Below are 16,516 nucleotides of genomic sequence, written 5' to 3'. Positions count from 1 at the left end.
ATAAAAAAAAAAAAAAGATAAAAAGGTGCTGAGGATGTACATTAGTGTTGGAATGCCCCTAGGTTCCATCACTATATAAGTAACAAAATTAAAAAATAAAAAATCTAATAAACTGCAAATATTTGTCTATGGCTTTTGATTTCCTTTAGCTTTCATAAAGACCTTGTGAGGCTTCATTTTACAGAGGAGGTAACTGAAGGTCAGAGCAGCAAGTTGAGGTGGATGAACTAAGGAGGACTGAGATTTGGATTCAGGTCTCTCTCTCAGGTCATTCTTTTCCTGTTCCATACAGGGCTGAAGCAGTACAGTGTGCATTCTTTGCACTTGTACCTGTTAGATTTCCTTGCCTCAAGATGGCTGCTATATAAAACAGTAGCCTCCTTCCCATAATGTGCCTTAAAATGGCTGCCACACCTCACAAACACAAGGTCCCAAGTTTACCTGGGTGTGGTGGTGCATGCCTGTAGTTCCAGCACTCAGGAGGTTGAGGCAGGAGGATCACTGTGAGTTTGAGATCAGCCTGGGCTACATAGTGAGTTCCAGGTCAGCCTCAACTACGGGACTGCATAACTTTGTAATCTTAAATTCCTAGTCTCAACTGTGATTAATGTAAATTAAAGTTTAGTAGTTCTGGGTAAATAGATAAGATTGTTTTACTCTCTGTCTGCCAGAAGAAATATTTTGAAAACCTTGGACATTCTGTAAGCATCTGTTACAGACCCCCACCCTGCCTGTCCCCTTACAAAAAGGACCTCAGCCCCTGAGCTGGGACCTCTCAGAGCTACTAGGCTCTGGGAGTGCCATCTGGCCAGACTAATAAAGGTCTGTTTTCCAACTAGTCCGGTGTCTTCCTTCTTGGGTGATTCTCACTGCTCATCAAGCTCCTGGAGCCATCACTGAGCTATAGGTTCCAGCATCATGGAGACCCTTTTGGCTGTTCATGGCACCCAGAAGTAAGGCCCTGGGTCTTGCATCTGGAGCCCTCATTGGGCGATAGGACTCAGCATCGTGGAGGCCTTTTAGCTGTTCACGCTCTGTGGAGAGGAAGTGAGACTTTAGGTCTTACACAACTACATACTGAGACCCTGTCTCAAAAAACCAACCAACCAAACAAACAACAAGGTCCCCAGTTTGATTCCCCATACCAAAAAAAAAAAAAAAAAAAAAAAAAAAAAGAAAGAAAAGGAGAGAGAGAAAAGAAAAAAGAAAAGATGGCTGCCACGTGTAATAGCAGCCTCCATGTTAAATATGGCGTCTCCTACCAAGGGACAGCCTTCTTCCTCCCATCATGCCTCCCCTCTTCTAAAAGAGTAACCTGGTACTTGCTACCTCTGAGTAACGAGTGATGTCACAAGCCCCCTCTAGTGATGTCACAGGCTTCTCCAATCCCTTAATGCTATCTCACTCACCTCCACCCCAGCTCAGGCAAACCCCACCCTGCTCCTCTAAAAAGCTCCCTGTTCCACCATGCTGCTTCTCCTTTGTTAGGAGACAGCCCAGCAGATTCTCCCCATAATAAAGGCTTGCTGTACTCCTGGCATGGTCCTAGTTTTTTGGTTCTTTTACCTAACTACCAATAACCAAGAAAATAAATGCACATGGAAAAAAAAACAGAACTAAAAAAATTAAAGCAACCTTTTTAGTGGGAAAGGAATCATTTTACTCATAAACAGCTCTCCTTGGGCTTACACCTTACTGGGGTGGGGTGGGGTGGAGTAGGAGACTTTCTCAGAACCTGTTGAAGGAGGAGAAAGGTTCTTACATCCTTCCCAGTAGATCCCAGGACAGTCTCTGACTGCAGCTGCTCTCATTTTCACCTGTAAAGGGTCACAACTGTGAGGAGCTTCACAGAGAAGTTCAAACAGCTACTGCTCACGTTTTCGTAGCTCACCAACTCTACCCAACAGATATCCTGGCTGTGTTGTCAGCGCAGTGCTGTCTCCTGTACTAGTAAAATACCCCAAAGAGTGATCTGGGTCTGGGAGTTCATATTTCTAGTAGGCCCCTCACTCACTCACCTGCATTCTTTCTGAGCTGGTTTAACATTTCCCACACCTTAGAGGATGTGGTACAGGAGAATTGTGCTGTACACCTTGGCTTGAAAGCTGCAGTTCTATGTGGTTGCTCTCTTTAATCCTTAGGTGTTCTGCTAGGTCAAGCCCTCTCAGTCTTCCAGGTCCACGGTGATTTCCTAGCAGGAATAGACTGCCTCTGGGCCCCTGGGACCATCCCCTCCTGTTGTCCCCAGCCTCACCTTCCTGACTTCTTCCCTTCCTGCCTGCCAGCCTGAGCCTGATTCACAGCCGCAAGGAATATGGTTATGTAACTTTCCTGGTTACTGAGCCTGGTGACTCAACACTGAGGTGGTGCTGTGCTCTTTCCCAGCCCAGGGCAACCAACTGGGATGGAAAACAAGCCTCTCTAATGGGCTCCAGCTGAGTACCCTTCATTTCCCAGTGCAGTCTGGGGAGCCCACAGAGCCCATGGGAACTGTTCTGGGGCTTACAAACCACCCCACCAGTGGAATTCTCCATCTCTCCTGTTCATTCCCTGTTTCCTCCCCTTTGCACCTTTGGCTGAAGATCACAGAAGGTTCATATTTGACTCCACTTTGCCCTGGGGCTGCTGCCTTGTGGGTGCCTGATATGGACTGAATGCTTTCTTCCTCCCACTTCAAGTTCTTACATTGAAGCCCCAGTTCCCAAAGCAATTGAACCAGGTGGTATCTTTGGGGTGGGGAGTAGGTTCACATGTTGTTGTGCTGGTGGTGTCTGTGAGAAGTTTAGCGCCTGTGTTTTTGTTTTTGTTTGGTTTGTTTGTTTGTTTTTCCTGTACTGGCGATTGAACCCAGGACATTCATACATTCACAGCCCCCGCTTTCTTTATATTTTGAGACAATAGCTTACTAAATCACTAAATTGCCCAGGGTAGGCTCAAATTTGATCCTCATGCCTCTGCCTCCCAGAGTGCTGGTGTTACAGGTGAGTGCACCACCATACCCTGCTCCATTAGTGGGCTGATAAGAAGATGAGAGACAAAGTGGAAGGAAAAGAAATAGAGTGAAGTTCTGTTCTGCAAACTAGGGAGCACATCCTCAGCAGAACCTCATTATGATCTTGGACTTCTACCTCCCAAACTATGGAAAGTAAATGTCTGTGTTCAGGCTGCCAGATCAGAGGTATTTTGTTATAGAGGCCTGAGCAGACTCGGGCTCTAGTGAGGCTCAGGCAGCAAGTGATCTGGTATAGGAGGATGTCCTCTTGGGTTGCTGCTCTGTCTGTACTCAAACACTCACAGCCCCAAGTCCCATCATGGAGTAGGAAATTGGTTGGAGACACTGGCTATGGAGAGGACAGGCACTGGCTGGTTTTGGTCTCCTTTCTTATTTCCCATACCAGGTAGCAAACTCAGAACCTTGCAACTTGTGAGGCAGGCACGGTGCCACAGAGCTAAATCCCCATCCTGGAAGCTTTTTAATTCAATGTGATCCCATTTGTTATCCTTTAATGCAAACAGGGTTTTGTTCAGAAAGTCTTGGCCTATGCCTGTGACTTTAATGTTTTACCTATTTTGTTTTCTAGCAGATTGTTTCTTTTTAAATATTTAGATCTTTGATCCATTTTGATTTTAGTTTAGTGCATGGTGAGAGATATGGGTTTAGGTTTAATTTCAGCATGTAGTTAGCCAGTTTTCCCAGCACCATTTGTTAAAGAGGCTATCTTTCTTACAGCAAAAGGACTTAGCCACTTTGTCAAAGGTGAGATAGCTGAAGATACCTGGAGTTGTTTCTGCATTCTCTATTCTGTTCCATTGATCCACAAGTCTGATTTTATCACTGTAGCTTTGTAGTGTAATTTGAAGTCCAGAATATGGTGCCTTGCATTCATTGCACAAAATTGCTTTTGCTATTCATGGTCTTTTCTGGTTCCACATGAATTTAGGATTGTTTTCTCTAGTTCTGTGAGGAATGCTATTGGTATTTTGATTGGGATTGCATTAAATCTATATAACAGTTTTGAAAGTATGGCCATTTTGACTTGGTTCTGTCTGTCCAGGAACAGAAGATATCTAATATCTTCATTCTCTTTTTTCAGCATACTATAGTTTTCATTGTAGAGGTCTGTTACTTCCTTGGTTAAATTACTATTTGCCCTCAAATTATGACTGGCCTAATGTATGAACAACTTGGGCCACAAGAACAACTGGAATTTTAGTTTTAATTTACAAAGTCTTGAGTTACAACCTGATTGCAAGCCACTTGTGCTTCCAGATTGTCTCAGATACAGATTTAACCCTTATAGAGTTCTGGAAGGAGCGTTACAACATCCTTTCCTGTATGGGGTTAATTGAGAAATCCTGGGCCAGTGTCTCTCTAAGGACACTGAGGTCTGCCTGTATATAGGAGAAAGACCTTGAGCCTGAGCCTTTAGTTGACCAACTCAAGTTACAACCAGCCCTTGCAAACAAATTGAATTTGTAAGTCAAAGGTCTACTGTAATTCCTAAGTATTTTTCTTGATGCTATTGTGAAAGGTATTTTTTTCCCTAACTTCTCTCTGCTGTTGGTATACAGGAAAGCTGTTGATGTTTTTATGCTATTAATTTTATTGATACATTTTAATTATACATTATAATGACATTCATAATTGGGAATTTGCACCTTTACCTAATCTATCTTGGTTTTTATTTTTCCCCCATTCCTCTGCCCTCCCTTCAACCCCTCTGCTCCTCCCTTTTTGTTTGTTTTGGTACCAGGGATCAAACTCGGGTCTTTGTGCTTGTGAGGCAGGTAGCAGAACCACTGCACTGAATCCCCAGCCCTTGCTCTTCCCTATTTACAAAGACTTTGTTTCCATTTTCTCATATTAATTCCATTCCCCTCTTTCCTTTCTCCTACTGTTAGGAACCTGACGCCACCATTTTCCTGGTTCTTCATGCCTCTTAGAATGACCTCATGCTCTTATCTTTAGTTTCCCTCCCCCCAAGGCCACAATGGTCCAGAGAAGTTAAACCTAAATTTCTGCAGGACTGAGCCCATAAAAGGCAACCTGGCCTGTGATAGGTTAAAAGTAGCCCACTCCTCATAAATAAACAATAACCCAGCTCAAAAACAATAAAAGGACCTTCCTTTCTGTGTTCTCTCTCCCTATCTCTCTGATCTGCTCTCCTGAATAAAGTCTCCTGAACAGTCTCCTGTCAGACCTCTGGGGTGTGTGGCCTTGTTGTTGAGCATCACTATTCCTCTTCACCTACTCCTCCCAATTCCCCTTCCCCTTTGCACTTTTTCTTCCTATTTCACAGTATCTATTTTACCTTTTAGTCCTTATTAACATTTTCAGTTTCTCACATGAGAGAAACTATTTAGTATTTACACATGTGCATCCTATTTATTTCACTTAAGCGTATGTCCTCCATGTGCATCCATTTAGCTATAAATGTCTTTAATTTCTCATTCTTTATGGCCGAGTAGTACTTCATTTTATTAAAAAGAAAAACAAACCACATTTTCTTTCTCTGGTTGGTGTGTTTCGAGCTTTAGCTATCACAAACTGCTGCTATGAACATGGATGCAAATACAGCACTGTGGTATGAGCTATTGATTTTTGAGTGCTGATTTAGAGTTACTTGGAGGAGATATTTATTGAAAAGCTTCCACTTCCATGCTGAGAAGGTGCCAGCCCTGCTAGCCATGGAAGAGCTTTGAAGGAAGAGTTATGAACTAACAAAAATAAAAATGCTTTAGAAAGGATATAGTGCAGCATAGAGAACATGTTTGATAGAAGTGAAATGTCCTCTGGTCTCTGGCTTTGCCCCCAATTCCCTTGATTAAGATGAGAGGAGGCACAGATCTCTGGTGTGTGGAAGGCATGTTAGGCAGTCACAGAGGAGGTCAGGGGCAGAGGTCAAAGGGTATGGAGGAAAAACGAGTGGACTAAGAGTGCTATTTGCAGGCCAGGGATTTAGCTCAGTGGTTCCGCCACCTGCCTCAAACTCAAGGTTGCGAGTTTGATCGCAAGGTTCCATGTTCGATCGCCGATACCTAAATAAATAAATAAATGCCTGTTGTTTGATTTGAGGACACAACCATCTAGATTTCTGTCTCACAGTCTTGTGTCCCCAAATGCTCAGTCCTTTATCATCCTTCTTTCAGTATTCCATTGGCCTTTCAGAGCATCTACTAAGAGAGAGGGACCTTCCCCTCCTCCAAGCAGGCAGGAAGTAACACCCTGTCCTCCCACTTGCTAGGCTCTGCAAAGGCCACTTCCCCCATTCTGCTGAACTTTGGTCCTGTTTGGCTACAGACCACTTTGCTTGCTATTTTGCTCTCCAGCTGGCTCATCCCTTTAGAAAGCCAGTGGGATCGATCACTAGAAGAACCACAGTGGTTTACAGGTTCTCTCCTGAGAAATGTCATCTTGAGGTGTGTGGAGTGGTCATACAGCACACCTTCGGGGAATCCCAGTGGCAGAGTTTATTGATTGGGCAACTGAGGAGACCAGCAAGGACAGGCACTTCTTCAGATTCTCTCTGGGCACCTTTTCTTAGAGCTACGAGCACTGTACAGGAAGCAACAATTTTGGGTTTCCACTTGCTAAGCCTGAGATGTTTTATATCTCTTAGGTGTGATATTTCACACCTCTGACATTTTCTAGCTGAGTGACTTTAGCTGTACAGTGACTTTCTAATCTCAGCCATTGTCAGAATTCTCCAAGAGCTTGTCCTATAATCCCAGCTACTCAGGTGGCTGAGACAGGAGGATTACAAGTTCAAGGACAATTTAGTAAGACCCTGTTTAAAAAAAAAAAAATCCCCAAAACAAAACAAAATAAACAAACATAAAGTCAGGCTGGAGATTCAGTCTACTAAATTCAGTCCCCAGTATCCCCCCAAAAAACCCCAAAAACCTGCAGATTCATCTACCTGCTCAAGCAGTAGAGTACATTAGATAGGGGATCAGGAATTTGTGCCTCTCCCACCTCCCTCCTCCACTGATAGGCTCATTTGCACCTCTGGAGTTTTGGTCTTGGTGTCCCTGCTGTCTGAAAGCTCTTTCTGTGGCTCCTTAAGAACATGGCTCACTCTCCTTCAGGCCTTACTTCATATGTTACCTTCTCAGAGAAGCCCTTGCTGGCTTTATCTAAATGGCACTCCTTTGTCTATTTTGCCTATGACTCTAACATTAATGACATTTTTTATTGTTTATTGTAGGTTCCTTGCAGTTAAGAACTTTGCCTTGAACACTGCTAAGCAGTGTTCAGCAAATATTTGTAGAATGAATAAATGAATAATGGATGAATGTGTAAAAGAGAATTTCTCAAGACCAAGGGTTCTCACATTTTAGCATGCAATGAAATCACCTGGAAGGCTTTTAAAATCAGGGTTACAGGAGAAGGGAATTTAAAAAAAAGAATTAAGGGGCCACGGATGTAGCTCAGTGGTGCGATGCATCCCTGACAAGTGCAAGGTCCTGAGTTTGATCCCTGGTACTGAAAAAAAAAAAAAAAAAAGAATTAAAATGTGTTATGTACACATACAAACTCCCCATAAGGAATGTGATCATTATGAGTAAGCATTTTTTTGGGGGGGGTACCAGGGATTGAACCAGGACATTTTGCTTTTGAGGCAGGCAACAGCACCACTGAGCTAGCTCCCCAGCCTGGAATGTGATCATTATGTACTACAAACATGCACTGCTAAAAAAATAGAGAGAGAGGAAAAAAACAAGATTGCACAATCTTTATTCCCAGAGCTTCTCACTCTAATTATTGGGAGGTAGGGTATTTAACAAGCTCCATGTGCTGCTGATTTGAAAGTCACTGAATGAGAGTGAGCCCCACCTGTCCCCCATGTGCCATATAGCGATGTTCTGGTTAGTGACAGATAGCATATACAGGAGTGGTTCCGGAAGCTGCAAAGTTCCTATTGCATAGTGATATCACAGCTCCCAAATGTTATGCAGAAATGCATCCCTCCTGTGTTCATGGTGATACCAGTGTAAATAAACCTATTTTGCTGCCAGTCATATAAAACCCAGCAATAAGGCTTGATCATAATAATACATATATGGCTGTTACTGCTTTATGTACTACGCTTTTTAGCATTATTTTAGAGTGTAATCATTCAACTTAAATTTTAAAAAATTGTTTACTGTAAGATGGAATGTCATGTTACACCAGCAGTAACCTCATACATTTTGTGGTACTACGTTTCTTGATTGTGTCCTTGATTGTGTCCTCAGTTTAGTCTGGTGTTTTTGTTCATCATGACCCTTTGTGTATACTGTAGAGTCCCTACAGCCTAGGTGTATGGTAGGCTATGCCATCTAGGTGTGTGTATATACTCAATCACATTCTCACGACAATGAAATCGAGTGACAAAGTTCTTAGAAGCAGTGCTCAGAGGTAAATCATATAGAGGAGCCTGAGGGAAGTGGTTCAGGTTGAGGGACAGAAGTCAAGATTGATTGACCTCAAGGCACTGTTTTCGAAGACCCTGAGCTTCAGAGGTGAAAGGCTGCTTTCTCCTGAGGAAGCCATAGTGAATCACCAGAGCTATCCTTTCATGGCTGCAAAATAAGCAGAGCTAAAAATGTTTCTTAGGCTCATAAACTGAACAAACACATTTCTGATTTGCAGTGGTGTTCTGTATTTCTAATTCCATTCTATGTTCCACAATTGCAGATGATCTAAATCAGAGGTTAGAAGTGGGAAAAGGAGAAATTCTTATCTTCATTCAAAGGCAGCCTTTCTTCAATTTTTGAGACATTGAAAGCCACATTTCTCGCTGGGCGTTGTGGCTCACGCCTGTAATCTCAGCACTCAGGAGGCTGAGGCAAGAGGATTGCTGTGAGTTCGAGACCAGCCTGGGTTACATAGTAAGTTCCAGGTCAGCCTCAACTACATAGTGAGACCCTGTCTCAAAAACACCAAAAAAAAAAAGAAAGCCACATTTCTTTTTCAAGACTCAGAGCATACCTGAAAAGTCTCATAGTCTGGAAATCTGTTTAAGATCATTAAGTGCAGTCAGTAGAAATGGGGCTAAAGAGCAGTTTTGCTAATAACACATATTTGGAAGCAAATATTTAGAGAAGCCTTACCTTTGGATACCTTCTCTCATCAAATGGAGGAATTTTGTTTTGTTCTGGTTGCAAACTTCATGTAGGTATCTGACAGTGTTCTAGCTCAAACAGACATACACAGGCACACACATGGCCACCCCCAGACTCAGCCGCCAGATAGGCAGGGATGAAAGCACCCAGAGTGAACACCCAGTTCTCATCCCTTCCAGCTGGAAGCTGCCTGAGGTGTGACATTCCTTGCTGCCTGGCCCTGCTCTTTAATAGGGCAGTGAGGGTGGTTGGAAGAGAAGGAGGACGAAGCTCGGGGAGTGATAGGCAATCAGGAAAATGAGCTCTTGGGCAGCATAGAGTGGAATTTTCCCTGGAAATCCTTTGGAACTGAAGTGTGTTTGAATGTTATACCTGTGGCCACCAAGGTCCCAGGGCTAAGTGATTTCTGTCATTTCCAGCAATGATTAATATTGCTGCAGTGCCCACAGCTTAGAGATGACTGTGGGGATGGAAACAAGAAGGAAGCCTCTCCCCTAACTCTGAGCCAAATCTCTGTCCCACTTCGGACAAGTGGCAAGAGGAGGTCCTGAGCCATCACTGCATCAGGAAGACTGCTCTGCCTTTTCTTACACACTGCTCAGTAACTTTTTATGTTATTTTGGCACAACACATATTTGGGGAAACGTTGATATTTTCATTAATCATCCTAGTGATCCTGCAGAGGTGGTGTTTTGGACTAGAAAACAAGAGTCTTGAGACGCTAAGAAATCCTCTTAGGATAGAAGCAAGCAAGACTGTGCGGCTGTCTTCTGGGCCTCACCACTAGGTCCAGCCGCACATTTCACATTGAATAAACATACCAGATCTGCTAAACAAGTAGGTCAGAGTCCTGGTCCAGAAGAGGGAATGACCCTCGTGAGGCCTCACAGAAGAGTGCTTAGCCCCTGCCCCCAGGATCTAACCAACTCTTAAAAGAAAAATACAGTTTTGTTTTTTTAGATTTCATCTATTTCCAAAGGCTTTTCTCTGTCCTTCTCTTTTCCTTTTTCCTTTCCTCCCTCCCTTTTTCCCCAAGAAAAAGGAAAGTTCAGAAATTATTACCAAATTTGAGAGAAGTAGCAATAGAAGGTCATCAGAATCTGTTTCACAGAGTAAGGATAGAGCTTCCTTTAGAATATACAATGCACAATCTGCAGAACACAGAAACAAAGAGGGCTCTTGAGCCTTATCCCCTAAGAGAAACTAGACGTTAATCTCTTGCACAGGACCCTTAATCACAGTTCTACCTCTTTCCCTCCCTCCAGGCTGGAAGGGAGAGCATTTATTTGTCACTTAAGGTTGAGTTCTGTGAAGCTCCATGCTGGGGTCTCTTTGCAATTTTAAATTGGAGCCTCTGCTGGATTGTGCAGAGGATGTGGCCAGAATGTTACATGGAGAGCCCAGGAGGAAAAAAAGAAAAAAAAAAAGAGACATGCATGTTCCAGTGCGTTGCTGGTGGAAGAATCTCTAAAATATTGGCCAAGTTTTCATAGAATTATATGTTGTTTTTTCTGAATTATTTTTGTTTTTGTTTTGTACCAGAGATCAAACTCAGGACTTTGCCCTTGTGAGGCAGGCACGGTGCCACTGAGCTAAATCCCTAAATCCGGTTTTCTCTGAAATTTAAGCAACAACTTGACCTATGAATAAAAGAAAGCATCAGAATACTATATGTATTTCCCGGAGCCTCAAAAATGAATCCAGGATTGGATTCACACCTGTGCAGCACAGCTGGAAATGTCCCTCAATGACAGCCACAAAGACTAGCCATAGTTGGGAATCTAAGACCACTAAGGACATAAGGACTGTCAGATGGAGGAGTTAGGAGGACCCAGGGCTCATCTCATCCTTTCTCCCACTTTCTGGTTCTCAAATAATGAGTGAATCTAGAAGAGTGCTCCCGATTTTGTCTCATACATGAGGATGAGTTCCTCATCACAAAGATGCTATTAGTCTACTTTTGTGTTTAGTTCTTGAGATCCCAGTGTATGGATGAGTGTGATTAATATTATCAATATTATCAAGAGCACATAAATTGTATCTGGCACTGTTCCAAGCACTTGTAACTCATCTTACTTCACTTAATGTAATAGCTCAGTGAGGAAGATACTTCATTTTACAGATGGAAAGACCAGTGCATAGAAAGATGAATGATGTTTTCTAGACCAGAGTTAGTTATAGACAAAGGTAAGGCTCAAATCCAAGTTGCTATTCCCTTTTATAAGAAAGCCTTATGGTAGCTGGGCATAGTGGTGCATCCCTGTAATCCTGGAACTCAGAGGCTGAGGCAGGAGGATTTCTATGAGTTTGAGACCAGCCTGTGCTACATAGTGAGTTCCAGGTCAGCCTCAACTACATAGTGAAACCCTGTCTCAAAAAACAAAAGAAGCAAACAAACAAACAAAAAAACAAAAAGAAGATGTGCTGGGCATGGTGGTGCACTCCTGTAATCCCAGCACTTGGGAAGCTGAGGCAGGAGGATCACTGTGAGTTCAAGACCAGCCTGGGCTACATAGTGAATTCCAGGTGAGTCTCAACTACACAGTGAGACCTTGTCTCAAAAAACCAAAACAAACAAACAAACAAACAAAAAACAAAGACAAAAACAAAAAGAAGAAAAAAAGAGAAAGCCTAATGTTAGAGACACAGGTGTGATGGTGAATACCTGTAATACCAGTTCTTAGGAGGCTGAGGAAGGAGGATTACTATAAACTCGAGGCCATCCTGGACTACAGAGTGAGTTCAAGGCCAGCCAGAGTCACATAGCAAGATCTTATCTCAAGAAAAAAAGAAAAAGCCTTATGTTAGAAAATAGTTGGCTTTTGTTTCTGTATCATTGGTTTTTGTTGTTGTTGTTTCTTTTTTCTTTTCTTTTTTTTTTGAGGGGGGGTTTTGAGACAGGGTCTCACTATTTAGTTGAGACTGACCTGGAGCTCACTGTGTAGCCCAGGCTGGTCTGGAGCTCCCAGTGATCCTCCTGCCTCAACCTCCCGAGTGCTGGGATTATAGGCATGCACCACCACACCTGGCCCGTATCATTGGTTTTGATGTGAAAGTCAAAAGACAATCTGTTGAAGATAATTAGACTTGTATAATTAAGGTTACCAAATTTAGCAAATAAAACAACAGAATATCTGGTCCATTAGAATTTCAGGTACAAAAGTTTTTTAGTTTAAGTGTGTCTCACATATTTTGAGTATAATTGTTTCTCAGATATTACATGCAACTTATTTAAAACCAGAAAATTTCCGGGCATTGTGGCATATCAATGCACTCTGAAGGCTGTGGCAAGAAAGTTGCCATGAGTTCAAGGCCAGCCTGGGCTACACTGTATATGTGCTGCTGAAGCAAGCATAACCCTGGAGTCTCTCAAAAAAACACAACAACAAAAAAATTAAATACCAAAAACTTATTTGTCTGAAATTCAGATTTACTAGATAACCTGTATTTTACCTGGCATCCATAATCACCACAAATGAGACAATGTTGGCAAGTTTAGTCCCTCTGGAAGCCACTTAGAGCTGTTCTCTTCCAGAGAAACTACTCTCGCTGGTCATCGTGGTATAACTTGAATCATGACTGTCCTCTCAAGGACCATGTGTTGAAGGCTTAGTCCCCAGCCCCTGGTGCTATGGGAGATGGTGACATCTCTAGGAGGTAGGGCCTTATGGGAGCAAGTCAGGTCACTGATGTGACCTTGATAAAGCTATTGGGACTTAAGCCCTTTTCTATCTCTTCCTTGCTATCTTGTAGCAAGAACGATATTCTGCCTTGCCTTAGGCTCAAAAGCAGTATTCCAGCATGGACTGAATCCTTTGAAACTGTGAGCCAAAATAAACCTTTAAACCATAAAAGAGATTTCGCTCAAGCATTTTGTCACAATGGTGCAAAGCCGGTTGACACACCTGAGGCTTCTTCTTCCAAGGCAGTCTATGAATCTCCTCAGTCCCATGGTCCCTTACTGTCTGATTTCTTTGTGGATTCCAGAGGCTAATTTTTGGTCAGCTATTTGTGTGGCAAATATCTTCTTTTCATTTGTGTCTTGTCCTTTCACTTTCTTCATGAAATCTTTGATAAACAGATTTTCTTTATTTGAGGATAGTCAGAATTATCAACATTTTCCTTTATTGTTAGTTCTTTTGGTATCTTGTTTAACAAATTCTTCCCTATTCTGAAGGCACAGAGATGTTTTCTTACAATTTTATTAAAATGATTTTTAAGTTTTAGGCTTTTTTAAAATTTAAGTCTTAAACCCACCTAGAATTTATGTTTTAGTGCAATGTATTGTACTCCATTTCATTTTTTCCTGATGGAGATAACCAGTGATAACCAGTTGTCCCTGCACTTTTTATGGTCCATCTTTCCTCGCTGATCAATATTTTCATTTTTCTTTGTGCGACTGTCTAATCATTAGAATAGGAGCTCCTTTTCTATCTTACCAGAGTCTAACACATAGAATTTGTCTCTGACAGATGGCTCAATGATTATTGCATTGTATTCTTTATTTCATTTTTTTTCCTTTTTCCATTTTCCTTCTCTTCTATACTGCCCTCTTCTCCCCTCCCTCCTTTTCTGAGGATTGAACCCAGAGCTTCATACATGCTAAGCAAATAAGTGCTCTAGCACTGAGTCATATCCCCTGTGCTCTTTTTTGTTTTGTGGTACTAAGGATTGAGCTCAGGGCCTTTGTACTGAGCTACATTCCCAGTGCTCTCTGTCTGTCTGTCTGTCTTTCTGTCTATCTATCTATCTGAGATAGGATATCACTATATTCTCCAGCTTGGCCTTGAATTCATCATGATCCTCCTGCCTCAGCCTCCCAAATGCTCAGATTATAGACACACACCACCATGTCAGGCCTATTTTTTTAAGTGTTGAGAAAGGTTCCAGGTGGGATGCAGACTTGTGACCCTCCTATCTCAGCCTCCAGAGTAGCTCAGATTATAATCATGCATCTCCATGCCCAGTGTGTCTTAGCTTCTTGAAATATATACTTTAACACTGGGCACATGCTTGCAAAAATCTGTTAATGTAAGTTATGGAGGGGCATAGGATGTTTTTGGATTATATAAACAGCATTACTGGAGTAGCTACTTGATTTACTACATGAGTTACCAAGCGCTTTGTCACTGGATTAACAAAAAAAAAAAAAAAAAAAAAAAAAAAATGGATTAAAAAAAAAAAAAAAAAAAGAAGAAAAGAAAAAGAAAAGAAAAAAGAAGGAAGGAAGATGGGGAGAAGACATGGACCAGGCAAAGATAGATAATGATCTCCTCTCATAGTGATGGGTGTGGGGGCTCAGAGAGCCTTGCTCCTCTAAGAATCACAATTATCTTTGAATCGTAGCATAGAATCTTTTTTTTGTTTTTTTGGTACTGGGGATCAAATTTGGATCCCTGGGTTTGCAAGGCAGGTGGTGGAACCACTGAGCTAAATCCCTGGCTCATAGAATCTTTTTTTTTTGTTTTGTTGTTTATTTGAGACAGGGTCTCACTGTAGTTGAGACTGACCTGGAACTCACTTTGTAGCCCAGGCTGATCTTGAACTCACAATGATCCATCTGCCTCAGCCTCCCAAGTGCTGGGATTACAGGTGTACACCACCACACCCAGTTTGTAGCGTAGAATCTTTACACATGCCACCAGGTATTCCCTTTCCTTGCTCCCTGGAGCTTTTCCCAGTCTTTTCTTTGGGCACAGGAAGATTTTAGGTTCTCCCATTGCCTGTTATTTTTACCTAGTTCCAGAAAATGACTTCTCTCTGTAGTTCTTGGCTTTATTCTAATTATGTTCTGAGTCTATGCTTTTAAGGAAGACACTGAGACAGAAACAGAGGAAGTAGATGAAGCTCTGGATGTGACATCCACGGTACACCAACCACTGTGGCAAGCACCCAACACACTTTGTCACTTTGTGCTATAATACCTACTGCTCCCACTGCCATGATGAACAAAACAATATGACAATAAAGCACAGGAAAAAATTATGCAATTAGAAGACATAGTAAACAGGAAATTATGAGTCTGCCTCTGGGGTAATGTGGCATAACATTCTATGGTAAACTTTCTTTTTATCTGTAGGAGTATACTCTAAAATAACAATAAAGCCAGGCATCGTGGCACATGCTTATAATCCCAGCACTTGGGAGCTGAGGTAGAAGGACTGCTGTAAGTTCAGGGCCAACCTGGGCTACTTAGTGACTTGAAGTCCTACCTGAATAGATAGCAAGATGCCAGCTATCTCAAGAACAAAACAAAAAACATTGATTAGAAAGTGTACTATATAGTACTGTACAGGAAATACATAGACCAATGCTACAGTTGTTTATTATCGCAATCAAGTATTTTATACTGTACATAAGCAAAGTGCTGTACTTTCACATGACTGTTGGTACAATAGGTATGTTTACACCAGCAACCTCACAAACTCCTGAGTGATGTGCTGCTCTGCTGCCAGGATGGCTACAACAACATTACTAGGTGATAGGACTTTTTTGGCTCATCATCATCTTATGGGATCCCTGTCACAGATGATATCTGGCATTGACTGAAACACTGTGATGCCACCCATACGGTGCGAGAACACATCGCTGAAAGATGAGCATCAGCCTTCATGCCATCACCTGCAGAGGGACAGTCCACAGACTCACACAACCTCACATAGCTCAGAGTCTGTTCTCATACTGTTGAGGGCACCTCCCTCCTGTGTCTCTGGGTCTCTTTCCCAGCACAGCAGGGAGGGAGGCTGCTAAGACACAGCCATCAGGACTGTTCCACAGCTTCCTGCTGTAGTCAAAGCTCTGCCAGCTGCTCCATTTCCCTGGTACACAAGTTATAATATTGGGGAACTAAATTTAAACTCCGGTTTTCTGAGGGGCAAATTTAGAGTTTTCCTGTTTTCTTTCACTGAGGATCCCTTTTATTGGTCACACAACTCAGAAGCATTCAGGTATCTCCAAGGGCAATGCCAGATGTCCTTGTCCCATTTTTGATCCTCTTCACTGCTCCTCTGAAGAATGCAGGGGCACCAGAGCTTTTGTTTATGTGCTTTTTAGGGATACTAGGCTGAGGTAAAGCAAGAGTGTCCTTTGAAAGCTAGGGTCTTTGCATAGGAAGATTCAATAATATATTTATAAATCTTATAATATACTATATATGTTAAAATCATATAAACTAATAAATATACATTTAGATAAAATATAATTATATTTAAAATTAATTTATGAGCTAATCATGGTGGTGTATGCCTATAATCCCAGCACTCTGGAAGGGCGACACAGGAGATTTGAAGTTCAAATCCAGTCTGGACAACTTTTTTTGAGACTTACCAAGACCCTGTCTCAAAAAAGGGAGAAGGATGTGGCTGGATGTAACTCTGTGAGAAGGCCCAGGGTTCAAGCCTCATTGTCA

The 16,516-nt window shown here is 42.2% G+C and overlaps 1 long non-coding RNA gene across 1 annotated transcript in view; it reads right to left on the bottom strand.

Moving 5' to 3' along the window:
* LOC104866389 overlaps positions 1 to 475 on the bottom strand; it is a 5,073-nt gene extending 4,598 nt beyond the window's left edge. Inside the window, exon 1 of the long non-coding RNA XR_781449.1 lies at positions 442 to 475. This is a non-coding gene — a long non-coding RNA (uncharacterized LOC104866389). The remainder of the gene's footprint in view (positions 1 to 441) is intronic.
* Between the last annotated feature and the right edge of the window lie 16,041 nt (positions 476 to 16,516).

Source organism: Fukomys damarensis, unplaced genomic scaffold (genome assembly GCF_012274545.1).
Source record: "Fukomys damarensis isolate Sample0158 unplaced genomic scaffold, DMR_v1.0_HiC HiC_scaffold_11, whole genome shotgun sequence".
NCBI classification, from domain to species: Eukaryota; Metazoa; Chordata; class Mammalia; order Rodentia; family Bathyergidae; genus Fukomys; species Fukomys damarensis.
The sequence above is the reverse complement of the archived record's forward strand: the minus strand, read 5'-3'. Positions and strand labels throughout refer to the sequence as shown.